At 48.0% G+C, this 22,110-nt stretch overlaps 1 protein-coding gene across 1 annotated transcript in view; it reads left to right on the top strand.

The window, feature by feature from the left end:
• Polr2B (RNA polymerase II subunit RpII140) overlaps window positions 1–22,110 on the top strand; it is a 179,240-nt gene that overhangs the window by 38,516 nt on the left and 118,614 nt on the right. The window lies entirely within an intron of this gene.

Raw genomic sequence — 22,110 nt, forward strand, 5'->3', positions numbered from 1 at the left:
CCCGATCCCGCTCACGATCTCAGAGCCGAGGCCCTGTCTACTGTTCTAAGAACCGCGAGCTGGTACCATCATCACCTTCATCACCACCAGTGGCAGCACAACCGGCCAAGAAGAAGCCGCCACTAATACCGCAATAGCTGCCATTAGCAGCGCCCGAAGGGCCAGCCGGACCTAAAAGGGTGAGTTGGGTGGAGGGCCCGCCTCCTTCACGGCGCAAATATCCCTCAAACTCATCCGAACCTCAGTCGCTACCACAAACCGCATCCCAAACACTGGCGCCTTGCGCCAAGATCACGCCCCTGTCCACAACTGCATTGTGCCGCGACCTCCAGCATCAGCTTCGACGAGAATTGTACCGAGCTATACAGGAGATGCGAGAAAGCATTCTCACGGAGGTCAAGGAAATGATCCGAGCCGTATTTGTAGACTTCCAAACCACCGTGCTGAGAACAATGCTACTTTAAATTACCAACGAGCTCAAGCAGAGCGTGAGAGAGCTCACGGCATAACCCCTTCCCCCTAACTCATCCTCCTCCTCATCCTCACTAGTCGAACGCGCTACACCAACCTCAGCGCCGTCATTAGCGACAAGCGAGCGCGCTCACCCGTGCGTTCGCCCAGCCAAGCTACAGAATAATAGCTCCTGCAATGCAAATGCAAAATTGAACGGCGGGACTGGCGCTGTGGTAATGGAATTGCAGGGGGTACCAATCTAAGTGGGGCTGACTGCAACATTACGTTGCCGTAGCGTCGGAACCACCAGACATGATACTTCTCCAAGAGCCGGGCGCCACACTTGTACCTATCAGTGGCTACGAGACCATTAGGGGCTCGGACGAGGTGAAAGTGTGCGCGCTGGTGTCCAGCAAACTCACCTATACCCATACTACTCTCACGTCAGACATCCCTCATCAAATCATTGAAATTGTCCCCGCGGACATTCGACAGAGCAGTCTGTACATATTAAATGTGTACATTGCACCTTGTGCTCGGTGGGACAATTTCCAGTACCTACTATTGGAACTCATCAAGTTGGGCCCAATGGCCGTGGCGTGCGGTGACTTCCATGCCACACATGTGGCCTGGGGCTATCGCAGTTACACACACCCTACTTTGGGACCTCACACATAATCACCGATTCACCCTCATAACAGATCATACCCAGCCTAGTCGCCAGGGAAATAGTGTCGAGGGAGACACTTGGCCGGATCTCACTTTCACGAGGGGGGTTCAGGGCGAGTGGCTGAACACTGGCGAGACGCTGGGTAGCGATCAACACATTTTCATCATCCGCATCAGTCGCACAAGTTACAAACGCCCCTGAAAAGAAAACTTGCATTACAAATTGGACCAAACTCCGCGCAATCCGTAGGGATCGAGCCACAGGTGATTAAAACCCCAAAAATTATGCCAGTTGGCTCAGTGATTTACGCAACGATCTAACCAAAATGACTAGCCGCATAACCACGACGACAGACACTCCCAAGGTTGACCTGCATCCCCTACTTCTGTGGGACACGCGCCGAGGTCTCCGGAAGCGATGGAAGCGGCAGAAGTTCAATCGAAAATGGCGCTACAGAATATCCCGAATCACGAGAGCAGCCCAGGAATACACAGACCAGCTAACCAGTGCTAACTGGCAAACGTTTTGTGGCAAGCTAAGTGGTACGCTGGGCATCGCGTGAACCTGGGCAACACTTCGGTCGCTAATAGATCCGACAAACACGAAATCCTATAAAAATTGGCGGCTTCAAATATTCTTCCATCAGCACGGAGGAGACAGAGACCAGCTCGTCAAGGACCTTGAACAAAGGTATCTCTCCCATGGCTCTAAGCAAAGCTATCCGGACTATCTCTATAGAGAAGAAAGCGACCCGCTGGGCACTGACATAACTGTCCACGAAATCAAAGCCGCACTAGCAGACATTCATAGGAACACCGCACCCGGAGAGGACGGGATACGTTATACTCTACCGCGAAATCTCCCTGTGCTATGTAAAATCAGCACTGGCACGCCGGCACTCTCTCTCTGGAATGCGACGTGCCAAGATCACTTTCATGCTCAAGCCCAGAAAACCCCTGTCGATCCAATATTTACGGCCAATTTCCCTCACATAGTGCGTCGGAAAGCTACTTGAGCATGTAATCCTAAAACGGCTTCAACCTTTCCTGTAGAAGCAAAATTTCTTCACCCACACACAGTTTAGATTTTACCCACATTTGTCCACTCACGATGTTCTTCTTCAGGTAAAAGAGGATTTCGTTGACCCCCCCATCGGGGCGCAGACAAGAGCTCTTTTGGCACTTGATGTCAAGGGAGTTTTCGATAATGTTTCCCATGGTCTCATCCTCGAGAACCTGGCCCACTCCCACTGTGGCTCCCGTGTCTACAATTACGTGCGAGCCTTTTTTAAGGACCGTGTAGCCACAGTGGGAATGGGCCCATATCCGTCATCAGACGTTAAAGATACCGGAGCGGGGACACCTCAGGGGCCCGTGCTCTCGCCGACGCTATTCAACATAACTATGGCGAGACTACCTCAGTCACTGGAGAAGGTCGAGGGGCTATACCACGCGATATATGCTGACGATTTCACTCTCCGGACGTGCACAGGCTGGGGTGGAGACATTCAGGACCGCCTAGAGACCGCGGCAGATATAGTGCAGGCGTACCTCGCGACTGGAAGCCTCGAATGTGCGCCACATAAATCAGAACTATTACTAATCCGACCCCAAAGCAGCTGCGAAACGCCAATTCCAGTGATTGAAGTGAAAATACAAGGCATCCCAATTCCCACTGCCCAAAGGGTCCGAATCCGTGGTTATCATCTACAATACAATACCAAAGCTCACTTCACGATAGATCTCCTTGCCCGACAGTGCGAGCAAATCATCGGTATGATGAGGCGCGTTAGCAACCGCCGCTCAGGACTCATGGAAGCCAACATGCTGCGGTTGGTCAAGGCATGCATTATCAGCAGTTTAACATATCATCTCTCAAATCACAACCTGACACTCTCCCAGATCAGCCGTATAAACACAATTATTAGAAGAGCCGTTAAACAAGCACTCGGAATTCCTGTATATGATTCCACGGAACGACTACTTGCTCTCGGGGTACACAATACCATCGAGGAACACATCGAAGCACGCAGAATGGCGCAGCTTGAGCGATTGAGACAGACTCCCAGAGGCACGCATTTGTCTCACGTCTGGGTTGCCCACAGCATTCACCCTCTACGCGAGAGCATGTCCCATTCCCCTCAAACATCCGAACCTTACTCAACATAGCACCCATACCGCGCAATATGCATCCAGAGCATCATAATGATCGCCGGGATGCATGTGTTAGATACCTTAGGAAACCCCTCAACGCCCAACCGAAGGGCACCGTCTATTATACCGACGCTGTCCACTATACTCTTGCGATCAGACATAAAGAAAGACAAGTGTCGGTGGTGGCGGACGATCAGGGTTATATCGTCACCTCGTGTAGCGTCCCAACCGAGGCTACGCTCACAGGGGAGACGTTGGCCATAGCACTCGCCATGAACCATATCGTCACTCACATGAAAAGATAACCAAAACACGAGCACATCACTACAGACTCCCAAAACGCATGTCGAGCCTACATCAGGGGTCATATACCTCAGGAAGCCGATCGCGCTCTCACCAGTATACATAAGCTCCCGCATATTCCAGATCCCTCCGTACCACGCATCAGGCTGATTTGGACACCTGCTCATGCCTCACTGTCGGGCACTGACCACGCTCACGCGGCTGCCCGAGAGCTAACCTGCCAGGCACCTGGCAGTGAAGCGAGCAACCCATATCAAGTCTCCCAGAATTTGTCCAACACATACCATGACACTCTAGAAATTTGCACACTAGGGCGCTTGCGATATCCTCCTTCCACCCAAATCCTTCTCCCGCAATGAAGCGATATCCCTGAGACGGCTTCAAACTAACTCATATCCGAACCTCCTCCTTCTCAACAAGCTCTCCCCAACCTTATATCCCGCCACCTGGCCAGGCTGCAGTGCACCACCGAAGACGTTCCGCGTCATGATTGAATGCCAAAAACTACCTAAGCATATCCCTGTTCTCCAATCCCCCCAACCAACATATGCGCAGTGGGGGCTATCCTCCGTCGCTCCGAGCCTCAGGTCTGGCTGGCCCTACTACGATTAGCACGAGCGGTAGCAACAGCCTTTGGGGTCCTGGACTGAGGGCCCCCGCCACACAAATCGTTTCACTTTACAGTAAAGTTTCTTCTTTCTCTCTCTCATCCTATCTCCTGAGCCCTCCTTCGCCTCGCGCGTGACAGGAAAGGGCATGAATCCGGGCCGCGTTGTCCACGGCGTTGGCCACGCAAATCGCGGACGCCATAGTAGACGCCTTTGGTACGCGTTGCCGGTGCTCGTGTCTCATGAAAGTGATGTGCGACGTGGCCAAAGTGCGCGTCCGCGTGGGCCGCGTCTTCAAAGTGATCTGTGATGTTTCCAGAGTGCGCGTAGTGCCGGTAGCTACGTATGTGTTGTGCTTTCGACGGTTCCTTCGTGTTGAAGCGAGAGATGCATTAAGGTCCGTTCGCTTGCTGTTGCCGCGATTCGGCACCCCAGAATTTTAACGGCGAGCTTCCGTGCTCATCGAACGAGATGTGTTCATGTTTACCTCTGGGCGCCTGACACAGTTGCTGGTTAATTTAGTTAAAGTACGTTGGCGTGCTAGTTGGTGTGAATCCATGATAGAATGTGTAAGCGTGAATCAACGAGGACGTAGAAAGAAACAGACACACAGATAAAGCGCTGTCTTTGTTTATCTGCTTCTATCATTGTTAATTTAGTAAGAGAATGTTTACAACTTTATACGCCAATAAAGCTACTATCCTTACTTAGAACAGTTATCTACTAATTTGCTATCGCAATGGTGTTTTACTTACGGGCGGAACTACAATTTTCTTTGGCTGTCTCACAGCCTGGAAATTCACAGCGGGATTAGGTACTTAATAGAGATGTGGCTAATGTCACTTACCATGTCGCACCGGTGCTAAAATGTTCAGCCACTTTTAATAGAAAGTTTTAGAGTTTTATTTATAGAGCGCAACTCTTAGGCGACCGTTCCTGCGGCGAGTAGAGGCGTCAGTTGTAAGCGAGCCAATGAGCACAGCGAAGGATGAAAGAGCGAACGCGGAGCGCAGCGGGGATGAAAGACGCCGATAGAGAAAAGAGCGTGAGGAGGAAAGCGGAGAGGCAGGAAAAAGGTGACATGAGAAGAAATGCGAAGTGCCGCGCAAGACGGGATCTGCTTCAACAATGGCTACGAGATGGCGCCAGTGTAGCGCGTGTCGTCCATTCACCTAGATGACGCCACCGTTCCTATATATGGAAACTAGAATGTACTAGAATAAGGTTGAGTGGGACGAGCGGCTCGGGCGGCGCATGCTTTCCGGTGAGGCGCGCGACGATTAAAAATAGTATGGTCGCACTGCAATCAAACTGAATAGGGCCGCATCTAGGTAGCGACATTGAATACTGTTGTCAAATCTGCCGGCGCGGTCGTGCGTAGTGCTTCGCGCGCTACAGTTTGTGAGCATACCGGCCAAATGGTGTTTATAATTGAATATGTCATGTATTTATGCCTTAGGATTAGATGCCTTTCTTTCTCTTCTTTATTTTATTTATTTTTAATGCTGCTCTGTGATTGCGCGTGCACTGCAGCCACAGTGTCGGCTTTCATTCTACGATTTTATTGTACCGTTCCCTTTGGAGAATAAATATATTTCTTGTTCTTCAAGCAGTAGGCATTCCTCCTGTGTATTTCTGCGCATATAGTATTTCATCAGTAGGTTCTGCGAAGCGCAGCTAGAAAAAAACACACGTAAACTCCTGCTTGCCGCTTCAAACAAATAAAACATATCGGTCCAATCCGGCGCCCGGTACTCGTATTTACGGGACGTACTCTGATCAAAAAAGAAAAAAGACTGCAGTACAACATACCATTCATGTTTCCGTCGTACTCGCGTAAGAGAACGCGGTGTAAGTCGCACGGGTTTTTTTTTTTTTATTGTGGATGACACTCGGGAGCCGAAAACTGTTTTAGGTAGCGATTATATATGCTAATCTTTGGGCTGTAAGTCATGTAAAATTTATGTCCAGTCCATGCTTAACAACAACAGAAATCAGTGCCCTTCCACTTTGTGAAGGGTGACCTGCGAAGCTATTTATGTGGGCCCCTTAATGGCGAACTGCGCCACCGCCGCGGGTCGGTCCGCTATGGTACAATCTTCGCGATCGGCCTACGTGTCGGGAGTGCTTAACGCCTGCGTCCCCTCCGCCGGGGGCGGCTTGGTATTGTACCATCTTCATGATTTCTCATGCATGCACGTGTACGCGATAGTAGGGAAAATAGCCTTTTACACCTTGGCTGTTAAGTGGATATGGCGTTGCGTTGCTAAACGGTAGCTCACGGGTCCAAACCAGGTCGCGGAATTCGACTCCTAATTTGGTTTAGGATCATGTTAAAGAACCCCAGGTGGTGAAAACTGAACAGGGTGCATCATAAGCAGTTCACCAGACTTAGAACGCTAGAATTTGTTCAATTAAGAAAGAATAAAGATGAAAAGAAGGTAACTGCGTCCTTTCGCGTTTTCTAGGGCTGTAAACGAAAAAAATCATTCTCGAATCTCATTACTTGGAACAACATGTTACGCTTATGTTATATTTCATACTGTCAATGTAGTGCCGTTCCCGACTGTACGTCCGCTCAAATAAGCAGCTTCTGCAATATAAACGGCTGCTTTCAGTTATCCGGTGCGCTATCCTATGAACAATACCGAAGGATTTAAAGAAACGGCATGCCTCCCATACAGGTAAACATATCTCTAGATCTGCCGTGCTCCTTGAAGAAGATAAGTGTGGTACTACATTGGGCACGCAGTTCTAATGGGACAGTCAAAAAAAATTTTTCCTTCCCTGAATCAGGTTTGCAGGTTTAGAGGTCCCAAAACAGAGTGTTCATATTTAATTACAGCTAGCAACTTGTTCATTAGAACCTATTAGCGTCCGTACGTTAATTATCGCACGCCAGAACTGGTGTTACTCTGCGCAACACTCACGACTCTCCAGCAGCACAATCATTCAGAATATGAGTCCTCACTTGCATTGGCCCCTCACCTTCGAGGCTTCAAACTGCTGTTATTCGTTACATTCGAATGCAAACGGTTATTCATTAATTTTTAACAGTGAATTCAGAAGTCAAATACTATCTGAATAGCAACTACGATTCAATTTACTTTACTTTGCTCGGCTGTCATCTATATACACGCCCTGAACCTCCGCCCTCCCTCAAGGCGGTGTGCGCGACAGCAGCAGCAGTGGAAAAGTCGAAGGAACAGGCAAAAAAAGATCAATGTATAAGGAGCTTGGATGCCGTGCTCAGTTGTCAAAAGCAGCATATGTTGCTTACAGACAAGATATACCAGCTTTCTGCTGCAAGGCCGACAACAACATGACAGAGGCACACAAAGTTTATCACATCTTAAAAGGCTTAGCAGATGCCTCCAACCTTCTCATGTGCGGAAACTGTTTGACGCTGGATGAAACTATCAAAGAGTGTCGGCGCTTTGAACAAGCGAAGAGTCACCGGATCGCCCAAACGATCCACAAAATTTTTAATACTACCATGAAATCTTCGTGCATAGCCCCAGCACGGTTAACGCCGGTGCCGGCATTGCAAGACATAACATGCATTATTCGCTGCGAGCTCCAGTTCGGTCTCACCTACGGGGCAACCTGCCCTCCATCGCACTGATAAAAGTGGTTGTTCGTGAGGAGATAGCAAGCTTTGGGCTTCTACGTCTCTGCCCGGTTCGCTCGTCCAATGCTTATCAGGTTCCTCTGGCTGCTTGAAGGAGGACAACGAAGAAGTGCTCGTCCCAGTCACAGATCGGCCCTGTGGTTGCTTGTCAATTACGCAGTGCTAATTACCTCAACCAAAGTTTTCCTTGCTTCAATGTGACCGTTAAAGCAAGCAGCATCGACCGATACCAGCTGACCCCAGAGGCGCCTTTTTCTTGCCTAAATTTCATGACTACTACTAGCGCCGTCCGGAGGATTGCTAGGCCTAGGCGTAATCCGCGGACGCTAGGCCCGAGACCGTCGCACCCACCTACCGGGCAGCCTGCCCTCCATCGCACTGATGAAAGTGGTTGTTCGTGAGGAGATAGCAAGTTTTGGGCTTCTATCTTTCTGCCCGATTCGCTCGTCCGACGCTTATTAGGTTGCTCTGCCTGCTTGTTTCCAGACGCAAAGCTATCGCCCACTCCATCAAGCCGGCTGATTGGCGAACAGAAGATTATACGCCCATATGTCAGGCTTAACATATATAAGCTCACATAGATGATGCCCTTGAGTGTCTTCACGAATCACAATAATTTTCGTCAATTGACGTCCGTTCGGGCTATTGGCAGATTGACGTAGATGACATGGACTGCGAGAAAACCACCTTGATTACACCATATGGTCTCTACCAATTGAGTCATGGCATTTAGTCTATGCAAATGCCCAACTACATGCGAGCGCTTGATGGACTCTCTTCGTCATGGCCTGAAGTTATCAGCACGTCTTCATTACGTTGATGATGTGATTGCGTTTTCACCGACCTTTAAGAGTCACCATCAGCGCCTCGATACTGTCCTTTGTCATTCGCGGTGTTCGCCTTAAGCTGAACTCACAAAATGGCACTTTGGCCCCGCCGAAGTTACTGTGCTCGGAGATCTCGTGAACGCTGCGGGATTACAACCTGACCCTGAAAAAATTCGCGCTGTGCGGAAGTTTTCTGTTATATGTTAAACAAAACATATCGGAAGTTTTCTGCAATTATATTTGTATGTCCGCCACTTTGTTAAACAATTTGCCGTGTCGCTCGTCCGCTCACCACCCTTCTCAAGAAGGACGTGCTTTATTCCTGGGTACTAGAGCAAGCCCAAGACTTTGCAATTCTGCAAAACCGCAATTCTGTCTCATTTCGACCACTTGGTTGCCACTGAACTACCAACAGACGCGAGACCATTGATCGGCGTCGTGCTCGCCCAGTGTCAACGAGGTCAAGATTGTGTCATGGCTTACACCAGCCGCCTTCTTTCTGCACGCGAACGAAATTATGCAATCATTCAACGTGAATGCCTAGTGCTCGTATGGGCGGTCGCGAAATTTCGACCATACCTGTCCAGTCCTAGTTTCTGCCTCTTCACTGATTACCATGCCCTTTATTGGCTCTCCTCGTTGAAGCACCCACCAGTACGCCTCGCTAGTTGGGCCTTACGTCTGCAAGAATACACCTTCTCCATGGTGTAAAAAATGAAGACATCTGCATCAAGACGCGGACTGCCTGTCCCGCCATGCTGTGGATCCATCGAACATCGCAGATGCTGACTCGGACATTTTCATCCTGTCTATCTGCGACTTGCTCCATATCGGTGATGAATAACGCCGCCGTCCTGTCCTTCGCACCATGATGAACCGCCTGACATCTACGCCCAGTCAGCAATCACGCCGGACGTTCACCTGCACCATGGTGCCTTATATCATCGCAGTGTCTGTCCTGGTGGTCCCGAACTCCTGCTAGTCGTTCCAAGAAACCTCCGAGTCTCAGTGCTCCAACAGCTAAACGATGCTCTTACCGCTGGACATCTGGGTGTCCCTCGTACATACGACCGCGTGAGACGCCGGTTTTTCTGGCACAGAATGCTTCCCTCTGTGCGCCGTTACGTCACCGCTTGCTATCTGCGTCAACGTGGGAAGGCGGCTGCGCTACCTCCCGCAGGTTTTCCTCGGTCTATTGACGCACCCACTGAGCCAATTTACCGTGCGGGGTTCGACCTGCTTGTCTCTTTGCTTATTTCTACCAGAGGAAACAAGTGGATTGCAGTGGCAACAGATTGTGCAACAAGATATGCCATCACCAGAATAATTTCTCCCAGCTGCACGACAAATGCCGCCAACTTTCTGCTCCACAATGTAATCCTACGTCCTGGCACCTCTCGCCAGTTACTTACGGATCGTGGCCGTTACTTGCTATCGAAGGCCATCGATGACCTACCCTGTTCCTGTGCTACCAAACACAAAGTCCCTATCGCGTACCATCCCCAAACCAATGCCCTCACCGAACGCCTCAACCGCACGATAACTGAAATGCTTGCCGTGTACGTTTCCGACGATCACCGTGACTGGGACCGTCACCCTACCGTGTATCACTTTGCGCATAATTTGCCTCGTCATGACACAACTGGATTTTCACCGTCCTGCCTTCTTTTTGGACGCGAGCCTACATTACACACGGACACGTTACTTCCCTACGATTTAAAGACCTCAACAGCTTACGCTCGTGATGTCATTACCTTGGCCGTCCAGTACTGAAAAATCACTCGTGATTGCCTTACTGCCTCGCAAGGTTCCCAAAATTGCCGTTATGACCGTCAGCACCAAGGTGCCCATGTTGCCCAGGTAGTCTTGAGCTCCTCTAGACAGCTTTGCGTCGTGTCGGATTCTCCGAAACCCTCCTATCGCGTTACTCTAGTCCACACGGAAGAACTTGCGCCAAATCTGATGTGACGTGGAAGATTTTACCGGCAGGCGATTCTTCAATGCCTCCCTACATAAGCAGCCATGTTGTTTACGTTACTAGACTCAAGTCCTATGTACCCAACTTTGTTGATGGTCCATAACCTGCACCGGGACGGAGCTACCCCGCCGGGAGGGTGACGTTGCAGAAAAGAGAACGATGAAGGGGTCTCGAGAGAAGAAGGACGAAGAGTGTGGCTGCTGCTTGGGTGCCATTTCTATCGTCTGTAAATACACGCCCGTTTCCGTCTGTGCGCCTGCCTCTTTCCTGTATCAGTATATATGTATGCAGCCATGCAGTGTTCCGTGCACTAGTAGCAGCGTCCGAAGCTTCAGAGTCAGCTACTGATGATTGGCCTTTTTTAATTCTCCAAATAACAAGGTTCTCTTGAGGCTATCGCAGACACCACACGAGAGGCGAAGGCTTCGCGGCCAGTGTATAAGATGACGGTATGCACCCTTTGTGAGTGCTAATCACTCGCGAGCAAGTCGCTGGAGGTCTCTCGGCTGGTAGGGAAGCAAGGCGATAGTCAACGACCCTTGAGAGATAGTGAATGTGCACTCCCAGAGAACCGACAGCTACGTGCGTCGGGATCATATGGTCTCTCGCGATGACAACTGCTGCTGGTGCTCATTTGGTCCGAGGCAAGCCTGCACCTATGCGTAGGGGGTGTCCTTGTATGCTCCCCAGAGCACGAATGTTGGTCTTGCATGTATCTGACACAGCTGGTGGACTGTAAGACAGAAGTCCCAAGAATGGTTCTTGGTACTGCTGCAGTGTATAATGTACTGGTGTACCCTTGGTTTTCCCGGAGAAAAATTTGATGAACTGAGTCATGGCAGATACGTTCTTCAGATGGACGCAGCAAGGTCTTCACGAGATGTTGCGGTCAATGATAACACCCAGAAAGCGATGAGTCTCACTATAGTGTACTGGTTGGCCGGGATTAGATCGGCGTTCGATTACATTTATTTGCGTGCAAAGCCAGCGAATGCACACTTTTCGGTAGGCACATTGAGGCCTTGTTCTCTATGATAAGAAGCTGTAATGGTTGCCGTCCGCTAAAGTTTTGTCCGCAGCTGAGGGCAAATCAGCGCAGAGGCCCAGATGAAAATGTCATTGTTGTATATTGAGACATGAACTGTCTATAGTAAATACTCAGCAAGTCCTACCAGGACGCTGCTGAGCAAACTGGGGCTCAACACCCCACACCCTGAGGCACACGACGGCAGATGTAATGTTCAGAAGTTCAGCTGTCTTCGTTCTGTAAGAAAAAGCACATCTCAGTTATATAGTCCCCATTCATTGATACAGCTGGTCACCAACTCCCACAGTCTAAAGTAGGCTTAGTATGACCTCACGGGCGACGTTGTTGTATTCTCCTTTGACATTGAGAAAAATTGCCACTGATAGGGGCATGACGCTTTTTGTTCTCGGAGCTAGGTAACGAAGTGAATAACGTTTTTGGTGCTTGAGTGACGTCGAGGAAAATCTGCCATGCCCTCTAGATACATGTTGAATCGCTCGTGGTACGATTCCAAGCGAGCAAGATTCATTCTTTCCATAACTCGGCTACACAGCTCAAGAACGCACTCTGGCGAAATGTTGATAAATTGAGCGGAGAATTTGCTAACATCAAAATAGGACTCAAAGGTCCTTTCTGGAGAAGGGACGTTAAAGGATGGTCCACGTCAGCAAATCTTGGAATGAATCGCGAAACTATGAGTAAAAGCCTAAAAACATCTTGGCTGCTTAACACCGCGAGCTTCCTTAAATTCCTGTACAGCAGCATTTCTTTCTGGATCTGATCGTATGCCGTCTTAATTGACCTGATTTCCCAGCACAAGTGTTTGTGCTTCACCAGAATGGAATTTCTTAGAATTGAGGATAAGCCCAGCTTTCTCCTAGAAATTCAGAAAGAGCACCAGGCTCTTGTTATGCTAAATAGGTTTTGGCCCACAAATCCCAAAGTTCTTCCAGTTAGCACATGCGAACTTCAGGCCGCAAAGTGTCCAAGACCAGTTCGAACGTTGCAAATGCGTTAGACAACCTAAAAGGCATGACGGTAAATTCAAATGATCCTTCGGACGGTACAGATGCCCTTCAAAGGCGAAATCCCTAAGTGGCTCATACCCCCAAGAGCCTTAAAAAAACGTGTATGATCCAATGGTACAAAAACTATCATCATCAGCAATCGCTCATACCTCCCCCCCCACTACTAAGCAAACGAAAAGTGCAATGGTTCATCCCTCTCCTAATGAGGAGGTTACAAACACTCATCAAAAAAAAGCGTACAGTGCCTGCCTTCACTGGCATCACGCATGCAGCGTTCAAAAATGAGGCGTCTAGACAAGTGGTACAAGAAAAACAACGTCGCCTTCTTAACGGCCCACACCCCGTAAAGTTCATGCAGCAAGGTGAAGCGAATACTGCACACCTTCATTCAAGTCATCCATACAACACAATGAACACCACATGTTTCAGTCCCTTGCTAAGACGATGGAACGTAAAATTGAAATGAGACGTCGTTGGCGCGAGTCTGACTCCACTTTGCGAGCGCGAAGCCGGAGCTAAGCGTAGAAAACGAGCCAAGAAATTCGAACTACGAAAGCAGCAGTGACGATGCAAGACTGTGCATTAGGATGTGTGCAGCAGGCTTTCGCTTTCACGTGTTGCAGCAGTGTAACTTGCGGCCGAATTCTTTTCTTTATCGCTAGCTTGCATAGGAATTCCCAGTAACCTCACTGCAGATCAACAGAGGAGAACTAAGAGGTCGTTAAAAGGCAATCGATTGCGTCGTCAATTCGCGTAAGCGGGTGCATGGGTTTTTTTACTAATGGCGCCCAGGCTGTGGTAATAAGCACAGAATCGCTATGTAACGCCTTTCTTTTTTACTAATATTATTGGTAATGCTCTATGGCTAAATGGTGCTTGGATGACTCTTTGCTTAGCATTTATTCGTCTTTATTACTCATAATCTTGCGCCCTGCGGGCGACACATGATACGGTTTTGTGGAATCGGTTGGACAGATCATGTATTGATGCGATGCCGAGTCCTAGACACAGATATCAATGCAGGCCGTCGTTCTGCGGAAAGTCAAATACCGAGAAGTGTTTGAGAGGAAGGGCCGCCAATGGTATGGGCGAGTCTGGGTATGGGTATGGGCAAGCGTATGGTACGGTATGGGTAGGTAGGCGCTTGGCCGATCCTTCTTGAATGGTGGCAAGCTTGATTCCTTGAAGAGGCACCACCGCTTCAGTAGCATAGTTTTTCGCTCATAACATGGCGCATCCGTTCACCATCGATACTATGACATGAGGAACCAACACATCCTTTAGGCCTTTCACATTACAGGGTCTACTACTACATCAAACGGGTTGCGAGTACAAGAAACAGAGATACGCAACACACAGACAGCGGACACTACTCTCTCTTCGGAAACACAAAACGCATTGTCTTGGCAGGTTTAGTCTGCCAAGTGCGAAGGCGTAACACTTCCGCCCTGATTGAGTTCTCCCGTTAGGCAGTCAACTTTGGCACCACACAATCCGAATAGTCGATCCCTCAACCCGCATTGTGCTTGGAACGAGGAGCAACAGTAAATTCAGTGTTAAAAACTTCACTGCCCAATGAAGCATCTGCATTACGAAGACCAAACGAGTATACAGTCACCACTACACAAAAAAATTGTGATCGGGTCCTGACCAAACAAGATCTTCCGTCCCAGAAGTCATTTAAACATTGCGCCCTTGACGGAAACAGTGGCACCTGGGCCGACTAAAGACATTATACAGGTGTCGTAATTAAACGCTTCAACCCTATTCTTTAGTTGGAGGTATAGCTGGAGGTATCTCAATTGGCCGCAAAAATTTTCCAGCGTTCTCGCCTCCATCCGCCGCGTTGGCTAATATACCGGCGCGGGTGACGTGATGCGGCGCGGGGTGGCGGTGATTGATCCGCTCGGAAAGCTGGTGGTGGTGTCAGAGTGCGATCGGAAACAGACGAACGGAAACTTGTTCTCTCTGCTCAAACGCAGCGTCCTTGGGTGGAGTTACGTGGCCTTTCTCCTCGGAAGTGGCCTCCTAAAGCGAAGCTCATGGGCTGCTGAGTGTCCAAGATACGACGACTATGCCACGTAAACAGCCTCGATTGCCCATAGCCCCATGGTCGACGCTGGGGACAGAACCTAGCGTAGTCAGCTCGTAGGCCACAGCTTAACGCACTGGCCTAGGGTGAACTTCGGAATGCTGGTGACCATGTTCTACTGCACCATTGTGCTGAGAATAATAAATATTATGTTTTTGTAAGTCATAGGCAATGGCTGGTCTTCGTGAACTTCGTTAGAGTGCGATCGGAAACAGACGAACGGAAACTTGTTCTCTCTGCTCAAACGCAGCGTCCTTGGCTGGAGTTACGTGGCCTTTCTCCTCGGAAGTGGCCTCCTAAAGCGAAACTCACGGGCTACTGAGTGTCCAAGATACGACGACTATGCCACGTAAACAGCCTTGCTTGCCCATAGCCCCATGGTCGACGCTGGGGACAGACACTAGCGTAGTCAGCTCGTAGGCCACAGCTTAACACACTGGCCTAAGGTGAACTTCGGAATGCTGGTGACAATGTTCTACTGCAGCATTGTGCTGAGAATAATGAATATTATGTTTTTGTAGGTCATAGGCAATGGCTGGTCTTCGTGAACTAACACTCAGTCGGTGCTGATCAAAATGTTGGTCAAAAAGACCGTTATAGGATCGTAGGGGCAGTTCATAATGCGGGCCGTCTCAATAGCTTCCAAAGCCCGCACCATTTTCTGAGTGCTGCCAAGGAGTCAAGGGAGCTGTACAAAACGTGGGAGCTATAAAACGTGCGAACTATAATGTGGTGCCACATAACGCGCTCCTTTGTGTAGAAGAAGCTCCTCACGGACAATCTGCCCAGCGGTGCACAATAATGCTGTTGGGCAACTCGTGTCAACACTGACCGCAAGGGTCACGTTAGACAGCTGTAGAAATTTTGATGTTATTCGACGCGTCTTCAGCGTTTCAAAGTTACAGCAGTGTCGTATCACCCCTCATACGGTGTTCAGATTTTCTTTTATAATGAGGAACTTATCCGCCTCTTCCGCGATACCTCTTAAAAGATGCCCCACCTTATCATTTTCTGACATACGAGGGGGCATGGTCTTGCCCAGTTTTCGAACTTCTTCTATCTTATTGGTGCCAGTTTCTTCTAGTACGTGAGCCCTCTGAGGTAACAATACTTCCACTCATTTTCTATTAGCATCCGAATTGTCAAAACACTTCTTCATCTCCTCAACGAAGCATGCTTAAGTAGTTATGACGTCGTCTTGGTTTTGATACCAAGCCGTCGCATGTCGGTCAAAAATAAAACGTTGTTCCTCATTTGGTTGCCAGCGTTCAGGTGGTTGTACCACCTTACCCTTTCATAATGGGCCGGCCGCTCATCAACACGTCTTCTGTATTTGCAAATAACGTTCATGGCTCTTGGTAGTGCTGCATCAGGGCTGGTGCTGCCAATGAAGTACTGGGAGCATCTTACCCTCTAAGGATGATGATGGGCAATTACCGGAGGCTGGCAAGGCGCCGGCTCTTACGGAGGTCTGACGGCTTCGTCATAGGTCCTGAGAGTTACCAAATGTTGCGCAGGAAGTGCTCACTGAAAAATACAAGGCAGATCATTCGGGACGGCTGGCGCTTTCCGGGACCGGTACAGAGGAAGCTACCTAAGTGTCGCCTATCTTCAGTACCCTTTGTAGGCACTATCGTTCGCGTTTTTCTGCACTCTGTTGCGAGAGCTCGTCACAATGTATAGAAATAGACAGCGCAGAAACGCGATAAGTTGACTTCATGTCGCACAAAGAAACAAATTTTACAACGCTCACCTGTTGAGTTCAGCTCACACTGTTCACTTTGCGTTAACCACATAGTACTTATAGGTTCCAAACAAAGAACACGATGTACAAAGCACAACACTCATAAGGGCCAATCACACGTGCTCAAGGGTGTACAAATTCCAAATTAAATGCGCTATTCACAACGAAGGGTTTCATTGGCCCAAAGTCAAAATCCTGAGATGGCAACCAGCTGTTCTTGTGCTTCCTGGGTTATTCCATACCAGATTGCACGGGTGAAACGTTTGACCTCCTTATCGGAAGGCCTTACTACCACCGTCTTGCACCGACTCCGCAGAGATGCACGTCTGTACCTCCACCTATCAGAGCTCGAAAACTCAAATCGTCCATTCATTTTTGCCATGTTGCAACATGTTAGGGTTTGCACGTTCCTAGCCTCTCGATTCATTTCTTCTAGAGGCAAGCGCTATTTATGTCTTCCGTGAGCCGAGCTATCGTGCCATCTGATTCAATCGGCACACTCTGCAACTTCTAACTTGCTTTAACTGGCGTCTGTCATACGTGACGCATAAGTAGTCATAATTTTCTCCCCACAAGACAAACATGAATGCAAGGTTACTCCACCCACACCGATGAGATCATCCTTTGAGGGGCCACCACTCTGTTCTTCAGTGCAACCACACTTCGATGTCTCCATCTCCGCAAGGGAACGATCCCCCGCAACTTGGATACCCATGTCATCGCTAGGTACTGACATGAGCGATGACTTCTTTCACAAGTCAACAGTCTCGTCCTTTGTTTCTTTACTAAAATTTTTACCCAAGAACTATGCATTAGTCTACTTGTCGATTATGTCTGTACTGATCTTTCTTCCATATTTACGTAGCCGGTCGTCATGGCTGCAGGCATGCTACCTCAACTTCTATTGAGATATACCTTACAAGGCCACATGATGCCATGGTACATCGGAAAAATGGGTGAGCGTCTCATTGCCCATTGCATTGGTCACGCAGCACATGTCTGGAATAATCACTTTTCATTCATCCGAATATGTTCTACGCGTCGGAGCTTAATGTTTTTTTTTTGGGATGCAAGAGGCAAATTACGTATACAGTGGGCCACAACTATCATGCACCAAAATTTTAAAATGTGCAGATGCCACGTAGCTGGAGAGAACCTAGGTAAAGTTTGCGTCGCTTGAAGATAATAAGATTCCTTTTGCATTACGTCCAATTGCATTAGTCTTCCTTACTTAATAAACTTATCAAATAATATAATTAGATTAAATGAACCAACGAGAAAATCGTAGCGCCACATCACAAACTCTCAATACAGTTTTCTATTGGTCAATACTTGCCATATAAAGGTGTTTTTCCGAGCGTGAAAGAAGCACACTAATGCACGCAAAACTGCCGAGCGACTGGCCGCCCGACGCAGTTTGCGTGTATGCGCGTGCCTATATCACGCTGGGAAGAAACCGCTGGCCAGCGGTGAGCTACAGATCCTCCATATGTTTTTTTTTCAGACGAGAAGGAATTCGACGCTTTTGCGTCAACACTGTCCTTACCTTGTTTCATATAACGTTGGTCGGTCAAGCCTGCGTCGGTAAGGGTGCTTAAGTCAGAAGGCCAGACCTACCCATTGTTGAAAAGTGTGTCCAGTAGCTGCTCAGTTAGCCTGGTGTTTATGACAGCTATTTGGAAGATGTACATGTGCTATTTCGCTGCTATTTTCATCCTGTTTTTGTAAATATTGAATGTTTTTCTTAACCTATTACGTGTTCCTCCTTATAACCTCCCCAATTCTCAGCACTTCGCATCGTACTAGGCGGACTTGCTAAGATAGAACCGTCCATCTAGGTCAAGGGGACTGACACTACACTTCTCACGGAGGTTCCTCACCACTTATGGCCTAATTCATAAGAAAATTTTGGTAATGAAAAAAAATCACCTCTATCACATCCAAAGCGAGTTCATTATCAAGCACGAGTTGTCTACTCCAATCATCACCGGAATATAGTTTCTCTGTCCAATCGCCCGGATGGTCATGCAGCTTATCGACCTTCTCAGCTTCCTTGTTTGCTGAAATTGCAACATCCGCACAGCATCCAAAAACCAAGAGTACTGGAAAAGAAAGAAACGACTGTTTAAGAACTGCACTGAAGCCAACTTTTCTTTGCACTGCGACCTAAAAAACGTTCGAACGCCAATAAGAACGTGCTACGCAGTACCAAGTATTGTTGGGCGAAGAACTATATGCTGTTGAACCTCGAAACTCAGGATGCTAATGTCATCTATTTTACTCTAACGTCAATAAAAATTCACAAGAAAACATTCGCCTCAATTTTGCCTTAAATAATTTTGTTTTTGCAACAGGAATAACGGTGTGCTTTGCTAAATATAATCTAGACCCAAAAAATTGTTTACTGCTTTACAAGGGATGTTCTTGCTATATATTTTCAAGTTATCGCAGAAAAAGAGCTTGTAAAATTCGTAAATAAAATGTTTTCAACACTTTATTCACCAAGCAAGCTATGGATGAAAATATGATGCGATGACTGCTTCCGACCGTCAACCAAAAGCACATTTCACAAAATAACAGTTTATTCAAGTTCATAAGGCAAAAATAAACTATGCATCTGGAGGTTTTGCACAAGTAATAGACATATAAAGCACAACACATTTCCCACTGTCTACCTTGTGTTGTAGTGTCGAGATACTAATTCACACCCAGCGGCCCATCAGAGGCCGAGCAGGTGGTGCTGCAGAAAAGTATTTCTTGTCACACTAGCTAAACTATTTCTTGTCACACTTTTTATTCTTTGAGTTCATCTGGAAATATATTTACCCAGAAATGTTTTCACCTAATACAGAAACAATTTTTTAAAAAGGCGACGGCTTGTTCGGAATTAAACACCTAGTTTAGCACCTTCTTTTAGAAAGGTATGATCCCTTTTTCTCGTAAAAAAAATTCACACATTGCACTCTCTTCAGTGCTTGAACTTCTAAATATTTCATGACGATAGATCATTGATAGCGACAGGCGGCAGTGAGAAAGAACAAACTACAGGCGATTCATCAGAAACATACTGGACACTTCCAATACATTTAGTCTCTTTTTTATATTTCTTCCACCTAGCGAGCGATCAAGCTACTCGAATTATACTGGACTCTCAAGTTTATTACTGCAACCCAACGTGGTTGCTCAGTGGCTATGGTGTTGGGCTGCTGAGCCCCAGGTCGCGAGATCGAATGCCAGCAGCGGCAGCCGCATTCCGATGGGCGCGAAATGCGAAAACGCCCGTTACTTAGATTTAGGTGCACATTAAAAAACCACATGGTCGAAATTTCTGGAGTACACTACGGCTTGTCTCACAATCAGGAAGTGGTTTTGGTACGTTAAACTCCAAGATGTAGGTTATTACAGCAAATTATAATTTGCTGTTTCTAATTATTCAACACTCATCCCCATCAATGATCCCAATCGCTGGGCGGTTTTCATTTGTATGCAAAGAGAGCCAAGAATGCTCTTTCGAAACTCCGTAAGCTCAGCTTGGACACAGCTGCAGCACGGCAAGAATATGCCATGCAGGAAGTGAGAGAACGAATGAACGGTTTACGTCCCCAAACTTCTTAAAAATTTCATTAGGTGAAATCACGAAGCTGGGAGGGTCAACCACAATAAATGCTGTACCTAAGTTGTAAAGGTCACTATCTGTGGACTGGCTCTTTGCTAACTTGGCACACTTGCTTTTAGATTTGGTATAATAGTGAATGAGTCTGGCGGTTGAGTGCCGCCAAGCTCCCAAAAGGTGAGGGTCACTACACGGGTTTGGAGAGAGAGAGAGAGAGAAAGAAACAGAGAGAGAAAGCAAGGGGTAGAATGGCTGAAAGGTCAACAAGACGAGCATCCGATTTGCTACTTTACACCGAGGCGAGACAAAGGTTGAATAGAAAGAGTAAAGCGCGAGAGAGTGAACTTTGTATGCGCGCGCAGCAAAGCGCCTTGAAATCAGTAGAGTCGAAGCAAGTGTCCCGCTGATACACTGGGCTGCCGTCATTGTGCTGCCTGAAGCTAATCTCACTGCTTCCCAATAGCTGCTGACGCGCGTTGAAGCAACCTCGGAAGGCGAAGCAGCCAGTGGTCGTTAGCAGTGCATTGCAGAACGTTGCAGCGTATCGTTAAAGTAAACCGCGGCCACTTTGACTACAGCGCGAATATAATGCTGCGGATTAGTCATAATGCTTACTCAAGGCTTGCAAGCACCGAACTGAGAGCATCCAGCACTTGCACTGCACGTGGCCGCGGGTGCACTTGCGCATATTTTGTCGGTACGCCCCCTGTGGCAGCACTCCCTTGCCTCGCATAATACTGGCAGATGCTTGAGTATATCACTAAAGCTGTGGTGGGACAAGGGACGGCTAGGGATATTTACAAATCTCTACAGGGCCTCTTTTATGGGTGAGAACCCATATAGAGAAACAAACGAGAGTTTGTGGCCCACTTCCAGCCTTTAAAAAAGATTACCGCAGAACTCGTGTCATGGTGACTGCCGACGGTAATGCGCATGGTACTCGAGCAGTGTAGCGCAGCATTCTTGAAGTCAGCGTTATCTGGCGCGCAAAGTGATCATTCTGAGACTGTCATTGCTTCAGCTATATGCGACGTACTACCGTAACTTCCCACTTGGCAATGAGATTAGCGTGCCAAGGTCACCCGTTGTGCATTATGGCATTAAAACTACTGGCTGATGCCGACGCATTGTCGGTGAAATGGCAAAGAAAGGATGATATTGTCACGTTGCAGAACAGGACGTGCAGGCCAGAAACGATAACGAAGAATTTTTCTTCCTGGGGCGCTTCGGCCGCCATCTTCTAATATCAACTGGTGCCTTTAGCATTCGCCTTCCATAAACAGTATTAGTGCTTGTCTCCGGCTCGCAAAATTTGTGGGGACGTAGGGATTGCCAACACGGAACTCCGCAGCGGTCGCCGCGTGAGCCCTGACATGATTACCGACAGCCAAAGCGCTGCAATGACAGGTCGCCCACCTCCTGTGCCACAAACTGTGACCTCCGTCGTGTTGTGCCAACCACGAGACCCAGAAACCTTTATTGGCATCGATGGTGCGGATATTGAAGACTGAATTTCTTGGTATGAGCGTTTAAGCAAAATTATTCAGTGGGACCCAACTTTTGTTCGGAGGATGGTGGATTCGTCCTGGTCCAATTCTAATAAAGATTTTGGTAGCGATCATTACATACTTATGATTACTTTGGCAGTGGCTAATAAAAAGGAGCGCACATTCAGGATGGTTGACTGGGATGCATTTAGGAAAAGAAGAGCGCAGAGAATCGATGATGAAGGATATGAGTTGACCTTGGAACAGTGGACTAGTCAGCTTAAAAGTGACGTTGAGGCGTCCACTAAAGAGGTCCAGACCGATATTGACACGGAACACATGGATAGTCACCTGGCACATTTGTTGGAAGCAAAGCAGTCGATGTTAGCGAGATGGAAGGGTCAGAGATTAAATAGAAGGCTTAGAAAGCGTATAGCAGTGGTTAATCAGGAAATTGAAGACCATTGTCGGGTACTGTGCAAGCAGCAATGGGATG

This window comes from Dermacentor variabilis, chromosome 7 (assembly GCF_050947875.1).
Source record: "Dermacentor variabilis isolate Ectoservices chromosome 7, ASM5094787v1, whole genome shotgun sequence".
NCBI classification, from domain to species: Eukaryota; Metazoa; Arthropoda; class Arachnida; order Ixodida; family Ixodidae; genus Dermacentor; species Dermacentor variabilis.